At 35.1% G+C, this 20,799-nt stretch overlaps 1 non-coding gene across 1 annotated transcript; it reads right to left on the bottom strand.

Moving 5' to 3' along the window:
- Window positions 1–19,884: 19,884 nt before the first annotated feature.
- On the bottom strand, window positions 19,885–19,991 carry LOC136121718 (U6 spliceosomal RNA). The gene has a single exon (XR_010655741.1). It is a non-coding gene; the product is annotated as a U6 spliceosomal RNA (small nuclear RNA).
- Window positions 19,992–20,799: the final 808 nt, after the last annotated feature.

Below are 20,799 nucleotides of genomic sequence, written 5' to 3' on the forward strand. Positions count from 1 at the left end.
TGGGACCCCTATAATTTGAATGTTGGTGCATTTAGTTTTGCCACAGAGGCCTCTGAGACTGTCCTCAATTCTTTTCATTCTTTTTATTCTGCTCTGCAGTAGTTATTTCCACTATTTTATCTTCCAGGTCACTTATCCGTTCTTCTGCCTCAGTTATTCTGCTATTGATTGCATCTAGAGAATTTTTAATTTCATTTTTTGTGTTGTTCTTCATTGTTTGTTTGCTCTTTAGTTCTTCTAGGTCCTTGTTGAATGTTTCTTGTATTTTCTCCATTCTATTTTGAAAATTTTGGATCATCTTTTCTATCATTATTCTGAATTCTTTTTCAGGTAGACTGCCTATTTCATCTTCATTTGTTTAGTTTGCTGGGTTTTTACCTTGCTCCTTCATCTGGTGCATCTTTCTCTGTCTTCTCATTTTGCTTAACTTACTTTTTTGGAGTCTTATTTTCACAGGCTGCAGGTTTGTAGTTCCTGTTGTTTTTGGTGTCTGCCCCGAGTATGTGAGGTTGGTTGAGTGGCCTCTGTAGGCTTCCTGTTAGAGGGGACTGGTGCCTATGTTCTGGTGGGTGGGTCTGGATCTTTTCTTTCTGGTGGGCAGGGCAACATCTGGTGGTATGTTTTGGGGTGTCTGTGAACTTAGTATGACTTTATGCGTCCTTCTGCTAATGGGTGGGGTTGTGTTCCTGTCTTGCTAGTTGTTTGGCATTGGGTGTCCAGAACTGGAGCTTGCTGGTCATTGAGTAGAGCTCAGTCTTAGTGTTGAGACAGAGATCTCTGGGGAAGCTCTTGCCAATTGATATTATGTGGGGCCGGGAGGTCTCAGGTGGTCCAATGTTCTGAACTTGGCTCTCCCACCTCAGAGGCTCAGGCCTGATACCCAGCCAGAGCACCAACACCCTGTCAGCCACACAGCTCAGAAGAAAAGGGAGAAGAGAAAAAGAAAGAAAGAAAGAAAAAAATAATAAAGTTATTTTTAAAATTTTAATTATTTTTTAAAAAGTAATTAATAAAAAAGAAGAGAGCAACAAAACCAATAAAGAAATCCACCAGTGATAACAATCACTAAAACTAAACTAAGATAAACTTAAAAATCAGAAACAAATCAGTCACAGACAGCAAACCCGAAGTCTACAGCTGCTCCCAAAGTCCACTGCTTCAGTTTTGGTACAATTCATTGTCTATTCAGGTATTCCACAGATGCTGGGTACATCAAGTTGATTATGGGGATTTAATCCACTGCTCCTGAGTCTTCACGGAGAAATTTTCCTTTCTCTTCTTTGTTCACACAGCTCCTGGGGGGTTCAGCTTTGGTTTTGGCCCCCCTCTGCATGTAGGTCACCCTCAGGCATCTGTTCCCGCCCAGACAGGATGGGGTTAAAGCAGTGGCTGATTAAGGGGCTCTTGCTCATTCAGGCCAGGGGGAGGGAAGGGTACAGTAGTTATAATTGGAATGTGGGGTGAGCCTGCGATGGCAGAGGCCAGAGTGACATTGCAACAGTCTGAGGTGCACCGTGTGTTCTCCTGGGGAAGTTGTCCTTGATCATGGGACCCTGGCAGTGGCGGGCTGCACAGGCTCCCAGGGGGTTGGGGATAGTGACCTGTGCTTGCCCATAGGATTTTTGGTGGCTGCAGCAGCAGCGTTAGCATTTCATGCCTGTCTCTGGGGTCTGAGCTGATAACTGCAGCTTGTCCCTGTCTCTGGAGCTCATTTAGGTGGTGCTCTGCCTTCTGTGGGCAGACAGGGAAAGAATCCCCTCTTCTTGCGCACCCTGAAACAATGGTCTCTTGCCTCTTAGGCAGGTCCAGACTTCTTCCTGGACTCCCTCTCGGCTAGCTGTGGCACACTAGCCCCCTTCAGGCTGTGTTCACAGAGCCAACCCCAGTCCTCTCCCTGGGATCTGACCTCCGAAGCCCGAGCCTCAGCTCCTAGCCCCTGCCTGCCCCAGCCAGTGAGCAGACAAGCCTCTCAGGCTGGTGAGTGCTGGTTGGCACCCATCCTCTGTGCAGGAATCTCTCCACTTTGCCCTCTGCACCCCTGTTGCTACACTCTCCTCCATGGCTCCAAAGCTTCCCCACCCACCCACCCCTCTGCCAGTGAAGGGGTTTCCTAGTGTGTGGAAACTTTTCCACCTTCACAGCTCCCTCCCAGAGGTGCAGGACCCATCCCTATCCTTTTGTCTCTGGTTTTTCTTTTTCCTTTTGCCCTATGCAGGTACGTGGGGATTTTCTTGCCTTTTGGGATGTCTGAGGTCTTCTGCTAGAGTTCAGTAAGTGTTCTGTAGGAGTTGTTCCACGTATAGATACATTTTTGGTGTATTTGTAGGGAGGAAGTTGATCTCCATGTCTTACTCCTCCACCATCTTGAAGATTCCCTGCCAATGGAATCTTGATAGAGATTGCATTGGCTTTTGGTAATATTGACATTTTAACAATATTAATTCTTCCAATCTGTGAGTTTGGATTATCTTTCCATTTATTTCCATTTATTTGTGTCTTCTTCCGTTTCTTTCATCAATGTCTTGTAGTTTTCAGTATAGAGATCTTTCACCTCTTTGGTTAAATTTATTCCTAAGAATATCATTGTTTTTGATGTTAGTGGAAATGGGATCAATTTCCTTTTTAAAAATTTATTTTATTGAAGTATAGTTGATTTACAATGTTGTGTTAGTTTCTGGTGTACAGCAAAGTGATTTAGTTATACATACGTAAAATAGTTTGCATCTATTATTCCCAAATTCCCTATCCATCCCTCCCCCATCCCCCCTCCCACTTGGCAACCACAAGTCTGTTCTCTATTTCTGTGAGTCTGTTTCTCTTTCATAGATGGGATCAATTTCTTTATTTCTACTCAGATAATTAGTTTCTAGTGTATAGAAACACTACTGATTCTTTATACTAATTTTGTATCCTGAAACTTTACTGAATTCGTTGTTTAGATCTTACAGGATTTGTGTGTGTGTGTGTGTGTGTGTGTGAAGTCTTGAGGATTTTCTATATATAAAATGTCATTGGTAAATAGAGCAAATTTTACTTCTTACTTTCCAATTCTGATACCTCTCATTTCTTTTCATTGCCTAATTACTCACGTTAGAACTTCCAGTACGGTTTTCCATAGGAGTGATGAGAGTTGAGACTTTGTCTTGTCTTGATCTTAGAGGAAAAGCATTCTTCCTTTCATCACTGAATATGATATTATCTGTGAACTTGTCATACATGGCCTGTACATTGTACAGGCCGTGTTGAAGTACATTCTTTCTATACCTAATTTGTTAAGATTTTCTATCATGAATGGGTGTTGAATTTTTAAATGCTTTTTCTGTGTTTTGATATGATCATGATTTTTTTCTTTCTATTATGTGATATATCACATTTATTGATATGCATATATTTAACCGTTCTACATCTTAAGGAAAAATCCCACTTGATCATGATGAATGATCCTTTTAATGTGCTGCTGAATTCAATTTACTCGTATTTTACTGAGAATTTTTGCATCTATATTCATTAAGAATTTTGGCCTGTAGTTTTCTTTAATGTCCTTTTCTGATTTTGTTATTAGAGTAATGCTGTCCTTTAGGAGTGATCCTCCTCTTCAATTTTTAGACAGTTTGGAAGTATTGGCAATCTTCTTTAAATATTTGTTAAATGTTTTTGTAAAGCCAACTGCCCCTGGGTTTTTCTTTGTTGGGAGATTTTTGATTACTGATTCAATCTCCTTACTAGTAATTGGTCTGTTCAGATTTTCTATTTCTTCCAATTCAGTCTTGGTAGGTTGTATGTTTCTAAGAGTTTTTCCATTTCTTCTAGGTTGTCCAGTTTGTTGGCATATATTGTTCATAGTAGCCTGTTAGGATTCTTTGTATTTCTGTTATGTCAGTTGGTAAAATCTTCCTTTTTATTTATAATTTTGTTGATTTGAGTGCTCTTTTTTTCCCCTTGGTTAGTTTAGCTAGATTTGTCAATTTTGTTTATCGTTTCAAAGAACCAACTCTTGGTTTGGTTAATCTTTTCTATTGTTTTCCTGTTTTCTATTTTATTTATTCTGTTCTAATCTATATTATTTCCATCCTTCAACTAACTTTGGGCTCAGTTGGTTCTTACTGTAGTCCTTGAGGTGTAGTTAAGTTATTTATTTAAGAATTGTTTTTCTGGGGCTTTCCTGGTGGCGCAGTGGTTTAGAGTCCACCTGCTGATGCAGGGGACACGGGTTCATGCCCTGGTCCGGGAAGATCCCACATGCCATGGAGCAGCTGGGCCTGTGAGCCATGGCCACTGAGCCTGCGCTTCTGGAGCCTGTGCTTCGCAACGGGAGAGGCCACAGCAGTGAGAGGCCCGCGTACCGCAAAAAAAAAAAAAAAAAAAAGAATTGTTTTTCTTTATTTTTTTATTGAAGTGTAGTTGATTTACAATGTTGTTTCAGGTGTACAGTAAAGTGATTCAGTTTATATATATATATATATAAAGTCAGTTATATATATAATCTGAAAAAGAATATAATATTTAATATTATTTAATATTTATATTTTAATAATATTATATATGTTCTTTTCCAGATTCTTTTCCATTATAGGTTATTATAAGATATTGAGTATAGTTCCCTGTGCCATACAGTAGGTCCTTGTTTACCTATTTTATATATAGTAGTATGTATATGTTAATCCCAACCTCCTAATTTAGCGCCCCCTACTATCCCCTTTGGTAACCATACATTTGCTTTCTATCTGATGAGTCTATTTCTGTTTTGTAAATAAGTTCATTTGTATCGTTTTTTTAGATTCCACAAATAAGTGATATCATACGATATTCCTATTTCTTTTTTTTTTATCTTTTTATTATTTTTTGAATTTCTTTTTTTTCTTTTTTGTTTGGCTGCATCAGGTCTTAGTTGCAGCATGTGGGATCTTTTCCTTGTGGCGCGTGGGCTCTTTGTTGCAGTGTGTGGGCTTCTCTCTAGTTGTGGCATGCAGGTTTTCTCTCTCTAGTTGTGGCACATGGGCCTAGTTGCCCTGCAGCATGTGGGATCTTAGTTCCCTGACCTGGGATCAAACCAGTGTCCTCTGAATTGCAAGGAGGATTCTCTACCACTGGACCACCAGGGAAGTCCCCATGATATTCCTATTTCTTAATGTACACATTTATTATTATGAGCTTTCCTCTTAGAATTGCTTTTGCTGTATCCCATAAGTTTGGATACGTTGTATTTCCATTTTCATTTTTCTCAAGAAACTTTTTAATTTCTTTAAATTTTTTCTTTGATCCTTTGGTTGTTCAGGTGGGTATTGTTTAAATTCTAAGAATTCATGAGCTTTCCAGTTTTCCTCCTGTTATTGATTTCTAGTTTCATATCATTGTGGTCAGAGAAGATATGTATATGGTATGCTCTCGAGCTTTCTAAGACTTCTTTTGTGGTCTAGCATTTGGTCTATCCTAGATAGTGTTCCATATGTGCTTAAGAAGAATGTGTATTTCACTGGTTGTCAGATTGAATGTTCTACATATGTTAGGTTCATTTGGTCTGTAGTGTTGTTCAAATCCACTGTTTCTTTATTGATTCTCTTTTTGGATGATATATCTGTTGTTGAGAGTGGGGTATTAAAGTTTCCAGCTATTCTATTGCTGTTTATTTCTCCTTTTAGCTCTGTTAGTTTTTGCTTTATGTATTTAGGTGATCAATATAGTTGATCACCTAAATATAATTATTTTAAAATTTTTGTCTGGTAAAACTGAAACCTGTGTTTTTGTGGGGTTGGTTTCTAGAGATTTATTTTGTTACTTTGAATAGGCCATGTTTCCTTTTTTCTTTGTATGACTTGAGATCTTTTGTTGAAAATTGGGCACAGGAGGAATGAGCCACCTCTCCAAGTCTTTGCAGACAGGCTCTGAGCAAAGGAAGAATTTCACTAATTCAACTGGCCTGAAGGTTTAATTCTTTTCAGACCTTTTCAGGGCTTGTGTCTTCCCTGAGCCTGTGTGTGTGTTTTCCCCTAACTCCCCAGTATACATGCCTGCTTTTAAATCTGTTAATTTCCCTTAGTTTTACCCCTGCTTTTTCTCAGGTCTTCAAGGCTTTATTGTATTCTTCAGCCTATAGTATCTTGCCCCCAGGCACCCATGGGTCCGCAGTCCCCTGTAGTTTTTATGTGTCATTTTGCCTGCCACTGCTCTCAGCAGCCTCCAACCTGATAATCAAAATTATGCCACTGTTCCTGTCTGAGATTCAAGTCAGAAGAAACAGAAACTAGTCCCTCAGCGTTTTTCAGATAAGCCAAAATGTTGCAAGCAACTTCTACTCTTTCCCTTCTGTCCTGAAGAGAGGACCAGGGATTTGGCAGCTTTCTCCTGACTGCCTTACTCTGCGCTATTCCACATCAGGGATGGGGTGGGGTAAATGTAAGCAGAATATGCCACAAAATTTCCTATCATTTTGTGTGATTTTGTGTGTGACTTTTAAAAATTGTTATTCACTTGGTTGCTGCATAACTTCGATTTCTAGAGCTCACCAAAATTATTCTAGTCAGTCCGTTGTTTGCTTGATGTTTCTATGGGGGAATGAGGGCCTAGAGCTTCCTGGTCCACCATCTTGCTTGTGTCACTATGACATTAATTTTAATAAGTGTACTTTTCATCACTTTTATATTCTAGAGGTCTTGTAATTTGTATTGATTTGTATTTTTCTCTTTGATGCAAGTGTAAAGAGAGTGTTTAAGTAATTTTTATGTAGAAGAGCCTCTTTATAATCTAGTTTTCGTATTAATTTTTAGTTTTTTCTTTTTAACCGGGGTATAGTTGTTTTACAATATTGTGTTAGTTTCTAACAAACAGCAAAGTGAAGTAGAGTTCCCTGTGCTATACAGCAGGTTCTCATTAGTTATCTATTTTATACCTATTAGTGTATACATTGTTAATCCCAATGTCCCAATTCATCCCTCCCCCACTTCCCCCCTTGGTGTCCATACATTTGTTCTCTATGTCTGTGTCTCTATTTCTGCCTTACAAACACGTTCATCTGTACCATTTTTCTAGATTCCATATATATGCGTGAATATATGATATTTTTCTCTTTCTGCCTTACTTCACTCTGTATGACAGTCTCTAGGTCCATCCACATCTCTACAAATGACCCAGTTTCATGCCTTTTTATGGCTGAGTAATATTCCATTGTATATATGTACTACATCTTCTGTATCTATTTGTCTGTCGATGGGCATTTAGTTTGCTTCCATGACCTGGCTATTGTAAATAGATGCAATGAACATTGGGGTGCATTTGTCTTTTTGAATTATGGTTTTCTCTGGGTATATGCCCAGTAGTGGGATTGCTGGGTTTAATTTTTAGTTTTATCAAGACTGTGCTTTCTACATTTTTAGGTCATAAAATTTTCTATGGCCTAACATACTCAATTTTTGCATATTTCATGTGAATTTGTAAAGGTTTATATATGGTTTTCTGGGTACAAAATGCATATATAAAAATTATATCTATCTAATTAATAGTATTGAAGGTCTTCTACATCCTTTTTTTCGCCCCTTAATGTAGTGAAGGAAGGAGCCTTTAAGTACAGAGAAGCAAAGATAACAACACTCAGAATCCTTATGATGTTAATCTCAAGGCCATTCCCATTTCATTACTGCTGTATTTTTTTGGCAATTATATCCTCTTTAGTGCCCAGGCAATTTCAAGCTGGATTTTCTGTCACTTAGAGAAAGAGACTTAAGTATGATGATATCACTAATATTTTCTCTGGCATTAGTATTTGACAGTCTATGTTTTTCTCTCATACTGATTCTTCAATTATTTGTTATTTCCTTTTGAATTAAATTTAATTTTGTAAATCATCTGAAATTCCTTGTTAAGGGCAGCAAATATAAACCTGTACATAATATCAAGTAACTTCAAATAGAGTACTTTTCCACCTCTGCTGCAGCTGTCATAATGTTAGTCTGTGACATAAAGATTACTTGGTTTCTGTATTCTTTGTTTCAAAAAGCAAAGATGACTTTGACACATTAAATATTTATCTTTAAAATGGTTAGAATAAGTAATTTTCAATGCAGTAAATGCTAAGCCTCAGTTATCTGGAAAATCCACTTACATGGAAATGTACAGTTGATCCTTGAACATGCAGGAATTAGAGGCACTGACCTTCCTCAGAATTGAACTTTACAGTTGGCACTCTGTACCTGATATTCTGCATCTATGGAATCAACCAGCTGTTCATTGTGTAGTACTGTAGTAAGTATTTATTGAAAAAAACCCACATATAAGTGGATCTGCACAGTTCTAATCCATGTTATTCAAGATCAACTGTCTGTGCCCTAATATGGGAAACAGATGCATTATCAATATAGTAAATAGTATATTAAAAACTGAATACAGTTGAAAAACAACCAAGGATGCCTTTATTAAGGCATTACTGACATAAAGTAAATAGCAAATATTCAAAGTATACAATTCAAAAAGTTTTGAAATATGTATAAACCTGTGAAATCACCACCTAAGTCAAGATAATGAACATATCCATCACCCCTAGAAGTTTCCTTGTATCACTTTATAATTCCTCCACACTGTTCCTTTCCTTACCTTTCACCCTAATACAAATGAAATGTTGATGTGCTTTTGGTTATTATGCATTAATTTTAGCTTTTAAGAAATCTCTATAAGTATAATCGTTCATTAAATGCTCTCTTTTAGTTGGACTTTATTCAGCCTACGAATACACTCTTTGAAATTATTTAGAGATTTATCCTTGTTGCATCAATAACTCATTCCTTTTTATTGGGGACTAATATTCCATTGTATGGATATGCCATAATTTATCCATTCTCATACTGATGAACATTTGGACTGTTTCCAATGTGCCTACAAATAAAGCTTCTATGAACAGTTATTTACAAGTCTTTTTATGGACATATGCTTTATTTTTATTTATTTATTTATTTTTTTGGTAAACACCTAGGAAAAAAATGGACTATTTAATGTATTTAATCTGTTTAGTGTATTTAATTTTAGCCATTCTAATTGTTGTATAGTAATATTGTGGATTTAATTTGCATTTTTTAATGACTGTTGATGTTGAATATTTTTTCATGTACTTATTGGATATTCATATATCTTCCTTTAGTGAGGCATTTGTTCAAAGCTTTACCTTCCTAAAATTTGAGTGGTTTTTTTTCTTATTATTTTCTTGCAAGAGCTGTTTATATATTCTGAATACAAGTCCTGTATCAGATATGTGATTTGCAGATTTTTTCCTCCCTAGTTGTAGCTTGTTTATTCATTTCCTGATCAGTGTCTTTGAAGCGTGAGTTTTTAATTTGGATGAAGTTCTATTTATCAATTTATTCCTTTATGGATTGTGCTTTTGGTATTATATGTAGGGCATTTTTTTCTAACCCCAAACTACAAGGTTTCCTGCCAGAAGTCTTATAGTTTTATGAAATATTTTGAGTTACCTTTTGTATATGGTGTGAAGTATGAAAAGAAGTTCAGTTTTTTTACTTAAGGACATCCAAATTTTCCAGAACAATTTGTCAAAGACAATTCTTTCTTCACTGAATTGACTTTGCATTTTGGTAAAAAATCAGTTCTGTGTATATATGTGGTCTTTATTACTATATCTTTATAAAACTTGAAATTGGGTAGTGTTCATTGTCCAAATTTGTTTTTCATTTTGGTAAGTTCCTTTGGCTATTCTAGGTCCTTGGTATTTCAGTGTAAATTTATATCTCAACCTAATAAAGGCCATTTATGACAAACTTTAATATTTTGGATATTAACCCCTTGTCAATTGCATCATTTGCAAATATTTTCTCCCAGGCTATAGGTTGTCTTTTTGTTTTATTGATGGTTTCCTTTGCTGTGCAAAAGCTTTTAAATTTAATTAGATCCCCTTATTTTTGCTTTTGTTTCCTTTGCCTTATGACTCAGATTAAAAAATATATTGCTACAATTTATGTCAGAGTGTTTTGCCTATGTTCTCTTTTAGGAGTTTTATGGTTTCAGGTCTCACATTTAGGTCATTAATTCATTTTGAGTTTATTTTTGCATATGGTGTAAAAAATATTCTAATTTCATTCTTTTACATATAGCTATCCAGTTTCCCTAGCATCATTCATTGAAGAGAATGTATATTCTTGCCTCCTTTGTCATAGATTAATTGACCATATAAATGTGGGTTTATTTCTGGGCTCTCTGTTCTGTTTCATTGATCTATATGTCTCTTTTTGTGCCAGTACCATACTGTTTGCTTGTTTTATAAATTTATTTATCTATTTATTTATTTTTGGCTGCATTGGGTCTTCATTGCTGAGAGTGGGCTTTCTCTAGCTGCAGCGAGCAGGGGCTACTCTTTGTTGTGATGAACAGGCTTTTCATTGCAGTGGCTTCTCTTGTTGTGGAGCATGGGCTTCAGTAGTTGTGGCTCACAGGCTCTAGAACAGAGGCTCAATAGTTGTGGTGCATGGGCTTAGTTGCTCTGCAGCATGTGGGATCCTCCTGGACCAGGGCTCAAACCTGTGTTCCCTGCATTGGCAGGTGGATTCTTAACCACTGCACCACGAGGGAAGTCTAGTACCATACTGCTTTGATGACTGTAGCTTTGTAGCATAGTCTGAAGTCAGGGAGCATGATACATCCAACTTTGGGTTTTTTGTTGGTTTTTTTTTCCCCTCAAGATTGCTTTGGCAATTCAGAGTTTTCTGTGGTTTCATGTAAATTTTAGGATTATCTGTTCTAGCTCTGAGGAAAATGTCATGGGTATTTTGATAGGGATTTCATTAAAACTGTAAATTGCTTTGGGTAGTATTACCATTTTAACAATACTATATCTGCCAATTCATGAACACAGTTTATATTTTCATTTCTTTGTATCATCTTCAATTTCCTTCATCATTGTTTTATACATTTCAGAGTATAGCTCTTTCACCTCCTTGGTTAAGTTTATTCCTAAGTATTTGATTCTTGATGGGATTTTAAGTGGGATTTTTTTTAACATTCTCTTTCTGATAGTTCATTATTAGTTTATAGAAAAGCAACAGATTTCTGTATATTCATCTTGTATCCTAAAACTTTACTGAATTCATTTATTAGTTACTGAATTCTACTAGTTTTCAGAAAGATACTATCGGGTTTTCTCTATATAGTATCATGTCATCAGCAAATAGTGACAGTTTAAAATTTTCTCTTCCAATTTGGATGCCTTTTCTGTTTCTTGTATGTTGTTATGCCTAGGACTTCCAATACTATGCTAAATATGAATGGTGAGAGTAGGCATCCTTGTCTTGTTCCTTATATTAGAGGAAAAGCTTTCAGGCTTTCACCATTGAGTATGATGTTAGCTGTGGTTTTGTTATAAGTGGCCTATCATATTCCTGATCTGATGAGAGAGTTTTCATTGTGAATGATGTTGAATTGTGTCAAATGCTTTTTCTGCATCTATTGAGATGACCATGTGGTTTTAATCCTTCTTTTGTTAATGTGGCGTACCATCTTGATTGATTTGTGGATATTGAACCATCTTTGCATCCCTGGAATAAATCTCATTTGATCATGGTGTATGATACTTTTTATATATTGTTGAATTCAGTTTGCTAATATTCTGCTGAGGACTTTTGCATCTATTTATCATATATTGGCCTATAATTTTGTTTTTTTGGTTGCATCTTTGTCTGGGTTTGGTATCAGGGTAATGGTGGCCTCATAGAATGAGTTTGAGAGTGTTCTCTCCTCTTCAATTTTTTGGAATACTTTGAGAAGGATAGATATCAGCTTTTCTTTCTGTGTTTGGTAGAATTCCACTGTGAACCCATCTGGTCCTGGACTTTCCTTTGCTGGGAGTTTTTAACTTACAAATTCAAGTTCACTACTGCTGATTGCTCTGTTCAGATTGTCTGTTTCTTCCTGATTCAGTCTTAGAAGATTTTATGTCCCTAGAAACATCCATTTCTTCTACATTACCCATTTTGTTGGTATATAACTATTTGTAGTAGTCTCTTATGATTTTTTGTATCTCTGTGATTGCACTTGTAGTTTCTCCTCTTACATTTCTTGTTTTGTTTATTTGGGTCCCCTCTTTTTTTCTTGATGAGCCTGGCTAAATGTTTATCAGTTTTCTTTATCTTTAAAAAAAAAACAGCTTTTTGTCTGATATTTTCTTTTTTCTTTCTTTTTTGGGGGGAGGGGGTTCTATTTTATTTATTTCCTCTCTGATCTTTATTATTTCCTTCCTTCTTCTGACTTTGGGCTTTGTATGTTCTTCCTTTTCTAATTCCTTTAGAGGGTGGGTTATGTTGTTTATTTGATATTTTTCTCATTTCTTGAGGTAGGCCTGTATCACTATACTTTTCTCTTAGAACAGCTTTTGCTGCATCCCATAGATTTTGGGAAGTTGTGTTATTGTTTTCATTTTTCTTGAGGTATTTTCCAATCTCCTCATCAATTTCTTCACTGACCCATTTTTAGTAGCATATTGTTTGGTTTGCATGTGTTTGAGTTTTTCCAATTTTTCTTCCTTGTGTTCCCCCCCCCCCTTTTCTTCTTTACCATTTTCCAACCACCCTTGTGGGCAGAAAAAGTGCTTGATATAATTTATATCCTCTTAAATGTAATGAGACATGTTTTGTGGTCTAGCTTGTGATCTATCCTGGAGAACATTCCATGTGCACTTGAAAAGAATGTGTATTCTGCTGTTTTAGGTTGTAATGTTCAATAGACATCTGTTAAGTCCAACTGGTCTATTGTGTCATTTAGGACCTCTGTTGCCTTACTGATTATCTGTGTGGATGACCTGTTCTTTAACATCCCACTGACATCAAAGTCCCCTACTATTATTGTATTATTGTCAGTTTCTTCCTTTGTGTCTGTTAATATTTGCTTTGTATATTTAGGTGCTGCTATATAAGTTGCATATATATTAACAAGTTTTATATCCTCCTCTTGTACTGATCTCTTTATCATTATATAATGTCCTTCTTTGTCTTTTTTATAGACTATTTTAAAGTCTATTTTGTCTGGTATGAATTTGCCACACCAGCTTTCTTGTCATTTTTATTTTCATGAAATATCTTTCTCTTGGCTCTCACTTTCATTCTGTGTGTGTCTTTAGCTCTGAAGTGAGTTTCTTATAAGCACCATATGGATGCATCTTGTTTTTTTTTCAAATCCAATCAGCCCCTTATGTCTTTTGATTGTAGCATTTAGTCTATTGACATTTAAAGTGATTATTGATAGGTATGTACTTATTGCAATTTTGTTACTTGTTTTCTGGTTGTTTTTGTAGTTCTTCTCTCTTATTTTCTTCTTTCAGTTTCTTCTCTTCTGGTTTGATTATTTTCTTTAGTTGTATGCTTATGTTTCTTTCTGTCTAGTTTTTGTGTGCCTTTGCATGTTTTTGATTTGTGGTTACCATGGAGTTCATATATGTTGACCTATATCTACTTGTTTTAAACGGGTAATCATTTAAGTTCAAACACATTTTAAAAGATCTGCATTTTTTACTCCCCTTCCCCACATTTTCTGTTTTTGTTGTATTATACTTCATGTTTATCCCTTAACTGTTTATTGTAGTTATAGTTGATTGTACAGTTTTTTACCTTTTAATATTTATACTAGCTTATTTAAGTGGTTGATCCACAACCTTTACTATTTATTTACCTTTACTAGTGGGATTTTTCTTTTCCTATAAATTTTTACTTCTTATTGTAACCCCCTTTTTTCCCCCACTTAGAGAAGATCCTTCAACATTCCTTTTAGGGTCAGTTTAGTATTGATGAACTGTTTTTGCTTATCCAAGTTCTTCATGTCTCCTTCAAGTCTGAAGGAGAATCTTGCTGGGTAGAGTATCCTAGGTTGTAGGTTTTTCCCTTTCAGCACTTTAAATATATCATGTCACTCCATTCTGCCCTACAAAGTTTCTGCAGAAAAATCAGCTAATAAACTTATGGGGGTTCCCTTGTATGTGATTCTGTTTTTCTCTTGCTCCCTTTAGATTTCTCTCTTTATCTTTTACTTTGCCGTTTTAATTATGATATATTTTGGTGTGGGTCTTTTGGGGTTTATCTTGTTTGGGACACTGTCTGCTTCCTGCACCTGAATATCTGCTTCCTTCTTCAGGTTTGAGAGGTCTTCAGATATAATTTCATCAAATACGTTTTTGACCCCTTTCTTTCTTCTCTTTTTGGGACCCCTATAATACAAATGTTAGTATGCTCAATGTTTTTCCATAGGTCCCTTAAACTGTTCTAATTTTTAAAAAAAATTATATGCTCTTTGCTCTTCTGATTGAATGATTTCCAGTATTCTATTATCTTCCAGATCACTTATGTGTTCTTCTGTATCATCTAGTGTGGTTTTCATTTCAGTTATTGTATTTTTCAGCTCTGATTTGTTCTCTTTAAAATTTTCTAGCTCTTTGTTAAAATTCTATGTTCATCTATTATTTTCCCTAGTTAGCATTCTTATTGCTAATGCTTTGAACTGTGTATCTGGTAAATTATTTATCTGTTTCATTAGTTGTTTATTTCAGAGGTATTTTTCTTTCTTTTTTTGAGTAGTGTATTTATCATAATAATGTAATTTTTTCCCTAAATGAAAACATGTTCATTATAAAAATGCAAAAACATACACGTATATAAAGGAGAAGAGTGACACTTGCTCTTTTTGTATTCCTTTTCCATAATACCCCTTTCCTCATCCAGAGATAAACACTGTTAATGATTTTGTATACCACATCCTTCCCAAACCATTTCTATGCATTTACCAAAATATGTGTTTGTGTGCCTTTATATTTATATATATTAGACATATATACACATGCATATGGTTTACACATTATAGTATCATATTACACATATTGCTCTGTAAGCTGATTTCCCTTTAAATATATCATAGATATATATTAATGGCCAATTGCCTTCTCATGACGTTTTACCAGTTTACATTACCTCCAAGAGGTGTGCTTTGTTTTTGTTATTTTTATTTTACATTGGAGTATAGTTGATTTACAATGTTGTGTTAGTTTCAGGTGTACAGCTAAGTGATTTAGTTATACATATACATATATGTATTCTTTTTAAGATTCTTTCCCAAAATAGGTTATTACAGAGTATTGAGTAGAGTCCCCTGTTCTATACAGTAGGTCCTTCTTGATTATCTATTTTATATATAGTAGTATGTATATGTTAATCCAAAACTCCTAATTTACACCCCTGCCCCACATTTCTGCTTTGGCAATAATAAGTTTGTTTTTGAACTGTGTGAGTCTGTTGATCATTTGTAAATAACTTCATTTGTATCATTTTTTTAGATTCCACATATAAGTGATATCATACAGTATTTGTCTTTCTCTTTCTGACTTACTTTACTTAGTATGATAATCTCTAGGTTCATCCATGTTGTTGCAAATAGTATTATTTCATTCTTTTCCATGGCTGAGTAATATTCTATTGTATATATGTACCACGTCTTCTTTATCCATTCCTCTGTCAATGGACGTTTAGGTTGATTCCATGTCTTGGCTGTTGTAAATAGTGCTGCAATAAACATTAGGGTGCATGTATGTTTTCGAAGTATGGTTTTCTCTGGATATATGCTCAGGTGTGGGATTGCTGGATCATACGGTAGCTCTATTTTTATTTTTTAAGGAATTTCCATACTGTTCTCTCTAGTGGCTGCACCAATTTGCATTCCCACCAACAGTGTAGGAGGGTTCCCTTTTCTCCATACCCTCTTAAAAACTACCCTCTAGTAGTTTTCTGGTAGCATCTTTAGGATTTTCTACGTATAGTATCATGTCATCTGCAAACAGTGACGGTTTTACTTCTTTTCCAATTTTGACTTGTTTTATTTCTTTTTCTTCTTGGATTGCTATGGCTAGGACTTCCAGAACTATGTTGAATAAAAGTGGTGAGAATGGACATACTTATCTTGTTCCTGATCTTAGAGGAGATGCTTTCAGCTTTTCACCATTGAGTATGATGTTAGCTCTGGGTTTATCATATATTGCCTTTATCATGTTGAGGTATGTTCCCTCTATGCCCACTTTCTGGAGAGTTTTTATCATAAATGGATGTTGAATTTTGTCAAAAGCTTTCTCTGCATCTATTGAGATGATAATATGGGTTTTTTTTCTTTTTGTTTAATTGAAGTGTAGTTGATTTACAATGTGTTAATTTCTGCTGTACACCAAAGTGACTTCATTTTATATATATATATATATATATATATACACACACATACATACACATTCTTTTTCATATTCTTTTCCATTATAGTTTACCACAGGAGATTGGATATAATTCCCTCTGTGAGACAGTGGGACCTTGTTTTTTATCCATTCTAAATTTGCCAGTTTTCATCTGCTAATCCCCAAATCCCAATCCATCCTTATCCTACTCTCCTCCCTCTTGGCAACCACCAGTCCATTCTCTTAGTCTGTCATTCTGTTTCTGTTTAACAGATAGGTTCATTTTGGTCATATTTTAGATTCCACATATAATTGATATCATATGGTACTTGTTTTTCTCTTTCTGACTTACTTTACATAGTATGATAATCTCTAGGTTCATCCATGTTGCTGCAAATGGCATTATTTCATTCTTTTTGATGGCGGAGTAATATTCTATTGTATATATGTACCACATCTTCTTTATCCATTCATCTGTCAATGGACATTTAGGTTGTTTCCATGTCTTGGCTATTATGAATAGTGCTTTTGTGAACATAGGGGTGCATGTATCTTTTCAAAGTGTGGTTTTCTCCAGATATATGCCTAGGAGTGGAATTGCTGGATCATATGACAGCTCTATTTTTAGCTTTCTGAGGAAACTTCATACTGTTTTCCATAGTGGCTGCACCAATTTACATTCCCACCAACAGTGTAGGAGGGTTCCCTTTTCTCCATACCCTCTCCAGAATTTATTGTTTGTAGAGGTTTTAATGATGGCCATCTGACTAGTGTGAGATGATACCTCATTGTAGTTCTGATTTGCATTTCTCTAATAATTAACTATGTTAAGCATCTTTTCATGTGCTTCTTGGCCATCTGTGTGTTTTCTTTGGAGAAATGTCTATTTAGATCTGCCTCTTTTTTGATTGGGTTGTTTTTTTTATATAGAGCTGCATGAGCTGTTTGTATATTTTGGAGATTAATCCTTTGTCAGTCACATCATTTAAAAATAGTTTCTTTTATTCTGTGGGTTGTCTTTTCATTTTGTTTATGGTTTCCTTTCCTGCACAAAAGCTTGTAAGTCTGATTATATCCCATTTGTTTATTTTTGGTTTTATTTCTTTTGCCTTGGGAGACTGACCTAAGAAAACTGGTATTATTTATGTCAGAGAATGTTTTGCCCATGTTCTCTTCTAGGATTTTTATGGTGTTATGTCTTATATTTAAGTTTTTAAGCCATTTTGAGTTTATTTCTGTGTATGGTAAGAAGGTGTGTTCTAACTTCATAGAGTTACATGTGGCTGTCTAACTTTCCCAGCGCCATTTGCTGAAAATACTGTCTTTTTCCCATTGTATATTCTTGCCTCTTTTGCCAAAGATTAATTTACTGTAGATGTGTGGGTTTATTTCTGGGCTCTCTATTCTGTTCTGTTGCTCCATATGTCTGTTTTTGTGCCAGTACCATGCTGCTTTGATTACTGTAGCTTTGTAGTATTGTCTGAGGTTTGGGATGGTTATGCTCCTGGTTTGTTCTTTTTCTTCAGGATTGATTTGATAATTCTGGGTCTTTTACGGTTCCATATGAATTATATGATAACTTGGTCTAGTTCTATGAAAAATGTCATGGGTAATTTGATAGGGATCATGTTAAACTGTAGATTGCTTTGGGTAGTATGGCCGTTTTAACAGTATTAATTCTTCCAATCCAAGAGTGTGGGATATCTTTCCATTTCTTTGAATCATCTTCAATTTTCTTTATTAATGTTTTATAGTTCTCAACATATGTCTTTCACCTCCTTGGTGAGGTTTATTCCTATTTATTTTATTTTTGGGGTTGTGATTTTAAAAGTTATTTTTTTTTTAGCATTCCCTTTCTGATGTTTCATTGTTGGTGTAAAGAAATGTAACTAATTTCTGTATGTTTATATTGTATCCTGCTACCTTGCTGAATTCGTTTATCAGTTCTAGTACTTTTTGTGTGAAGTCTTTAGGGTTTTCTATACATAGTATCATATCATCTGCATATAATAACAGTTTTACCTCTTTCCTTCCAATTTGGATATGTTTTATTTCTTTTTCTTGTGTCATTGCTGTGGCCAGGTCTTCCAATACTATGTTGAATAGAGGAAATGAGAGTGAGCATTCTTGTCTTGTTCCAGATTTTAGGAGGAAGGCTTTCAATATTTCACCATTGAGTATTATATTGGCTGTGGGTTTGTCATAAATAGCTTTTACTATTTTGAGATATGTTCCCTCTATACTGACTTTGATAAGAGTTTTTATCATGATTGGATGTTGAATTTAGTCAAATGCTTTTTCTGCATCTATTCAGATGATCATGTGTTTTTTGTCTTTTCTTTTTTTTGATGTGGTGTATCATGTTGATTGATTTGTGTATGTTGAACCATCCTTGTGAACTTAGAAAGAATTCCATTTGATTGTGGTGTATGATCTTTTTTATGGGTTGTTGGATACGGTTTGCTAATATTTCGTTGAGAACTTTTGCATCTATGTTCATCAAAGATATTGGCCTGCAATTTTCTTTTTTGGTGGTGTCTTTGGTTTTCGTATCAGGGAGATGGTGGCTTCATAGAATGTCTTTGGGAGTGTTCCCGCCTCTTCAGTTTTTTGGACGAGTTTGAGAAGGATTGGTATGCCTTCTTCCTTGTATGTTTGGCAGCATTTGCCTGTGAAGCCATCTGGTCCTGGACTTTTGTTTGTAGGGATTTTTAAATTACAGATTCTATTTCACTTCTAGTGATCAGTCTGTTCAAATTATCTAATTCTTTTGTCATTCAATTTTGGTGCACTGTATGTTTCTAGAAACTTGTCCGTTTTTTATAGATTGTTGAATTTGTTTTAATATAATTGTTCATAGTATTCCCGTAAGGTTTTTTGTATTTCTGCAGTATCTGTTGTTATGTCTCCTTTTCCATTTCTCATTTTGTTTATTTGGGTTCTCTCTCTTTTTTCTTCTTGGGGAGCCAAGCCAGAGATCTGTCAATCTTGTTTATCCTTTTAAAGAGTCAGATCTTGGTTTTATTGAATTTTTCTATTTTTTTAATTTCTATTTTATTTATTTCCTCTCTGATCTTTATTATTTCCTTCCTTCTGCTGACTTTAGGTTTTGTTTCTTCTTCTTTTTCTAATTCTTTTAAGTGAGGTTAGGTTGTTTATTTGAGATTTTTCTTATTTTTTTGAAGACGGCCTGTATTATTATGAACTTCCCTCTAAGAACTGCTTTTCTGTATCCCACAGATTTTGTGTGTTCATTGTCATTTGTCTCTGAGTATTTTTTAATTTCCTCTTTGATTTCATCATTGACCCATTGGTTTTTTAGTAGCATGTTTTTTAGTCTCTGTGTAATTGTTTTTCCTCATTTCTTTTTCTGTCATTAATTTCTAGTTTCACGCTGCTGTGGTTGGAAAAGATGCTTGAGATAATTTCTATACTCTTAAATTTGCTGAGCATTGTTTTGTGCCCTAATATGTGTTCAATCCTAGAGAATGTTCCACGTGTACCAAAAAGAATGTGTATTCTGGTTTTTTGGATATAATTTCCTAAAAATCTCAATTAAATCTAACTGTTCTAGTGTATCATTTAGTATCTCTGTTGCCTTATTGATTCTGTGTCTGGAAGATCTGTCTATTGATGTGAGTAGGGTGTTAAATTCTCCTAGTATTATTGTATTCCTGTCAATTTCTCCCTTTATGTCTGTTAAAAATATGAAATGCTTTATGAATTTCCATCTCATCCTTGCACAGGGGCCATGCTAATGTTCTCTGTATCATTCTAATTTTAGCATATGTGCTGCCAAAGTGAGCATGAACATATGGTTTTATTTTTCAATTTGTAAACATGGAGTATCACACTGATTTGCAGTTACTGAAAAAATCCTTGCATCCCTTTGATAAATTCCACTTTACATGGTGCATAATCCTTTTAATGCACTGTTGGATTCAGTTTGCAAGTATTTTGTTGAGGACTTTTACGTCTATGTTCATCAGTGATATTGGTCTTTAATTCGCTTTTTTTTTTTTTTTGCAGTATCTTTGTCTGGTACTGGTATCAGAATGATGGCCTCATAAAATGAGTTAAGGAGTGTTTCTTCCTCTGCAGTTTTTTGAAACAGTTTCAGAAGGATCAGTGTTAACTCTTCTCTAAATGTTTGATAGAATTCGCCTGTGAAGCCATCTGGTCCTGTACTTTTGTTCATTGGGAGTTTCAATTTCAGTACTTGTGATTGGTCTGTTTATACTTTCTATTTCTTCCTGGTTCAGATTTGGGAGATTGTAGCTTTCTAGAAATTTTTCCATTTCTTCTAGATTCTCCATTTTATTGGCATATAGTTTCTTGTAGTGGTGTCTTATAATCCTTTGTAATTCTATGGTGTTAGTTGTAACTTCTCCTTTTTCATTTCTAACTTTATTGATTTGAGCCCTCTCCCTTTTTATCTTGATGCGTCTGGCTCAAGGTTTATCAATTTTGCTTATTTTTTCAAAGAACCAGCCTTTAGTTTCATTGATGTTTTCTATTGTTTTCTTCATCTCTATTTCTTTTATTTCTGCTCTGATTTTTATGATTTCTTTCTTTCAGCTAACTCTAGGTTTTATTTGTTCTTTCTCTAGTTGCTT

The sequence above is a fragment of the Phocoena phocoena genome, chromosome 3, assembly GCF_963924675.1.
Source record: "Phocoena phocoena chromosome 3, mPhoPho1.1, whole genome shotgun sequence".
In the NCBI taxonomy this organism is placed as follows: domain Eukaryota; kingdom Metazoa; phylum Chordata; class Mammalia; order Artiodactyla; family Phocoenidae; genus Phocoena; species Phocoena phocoena.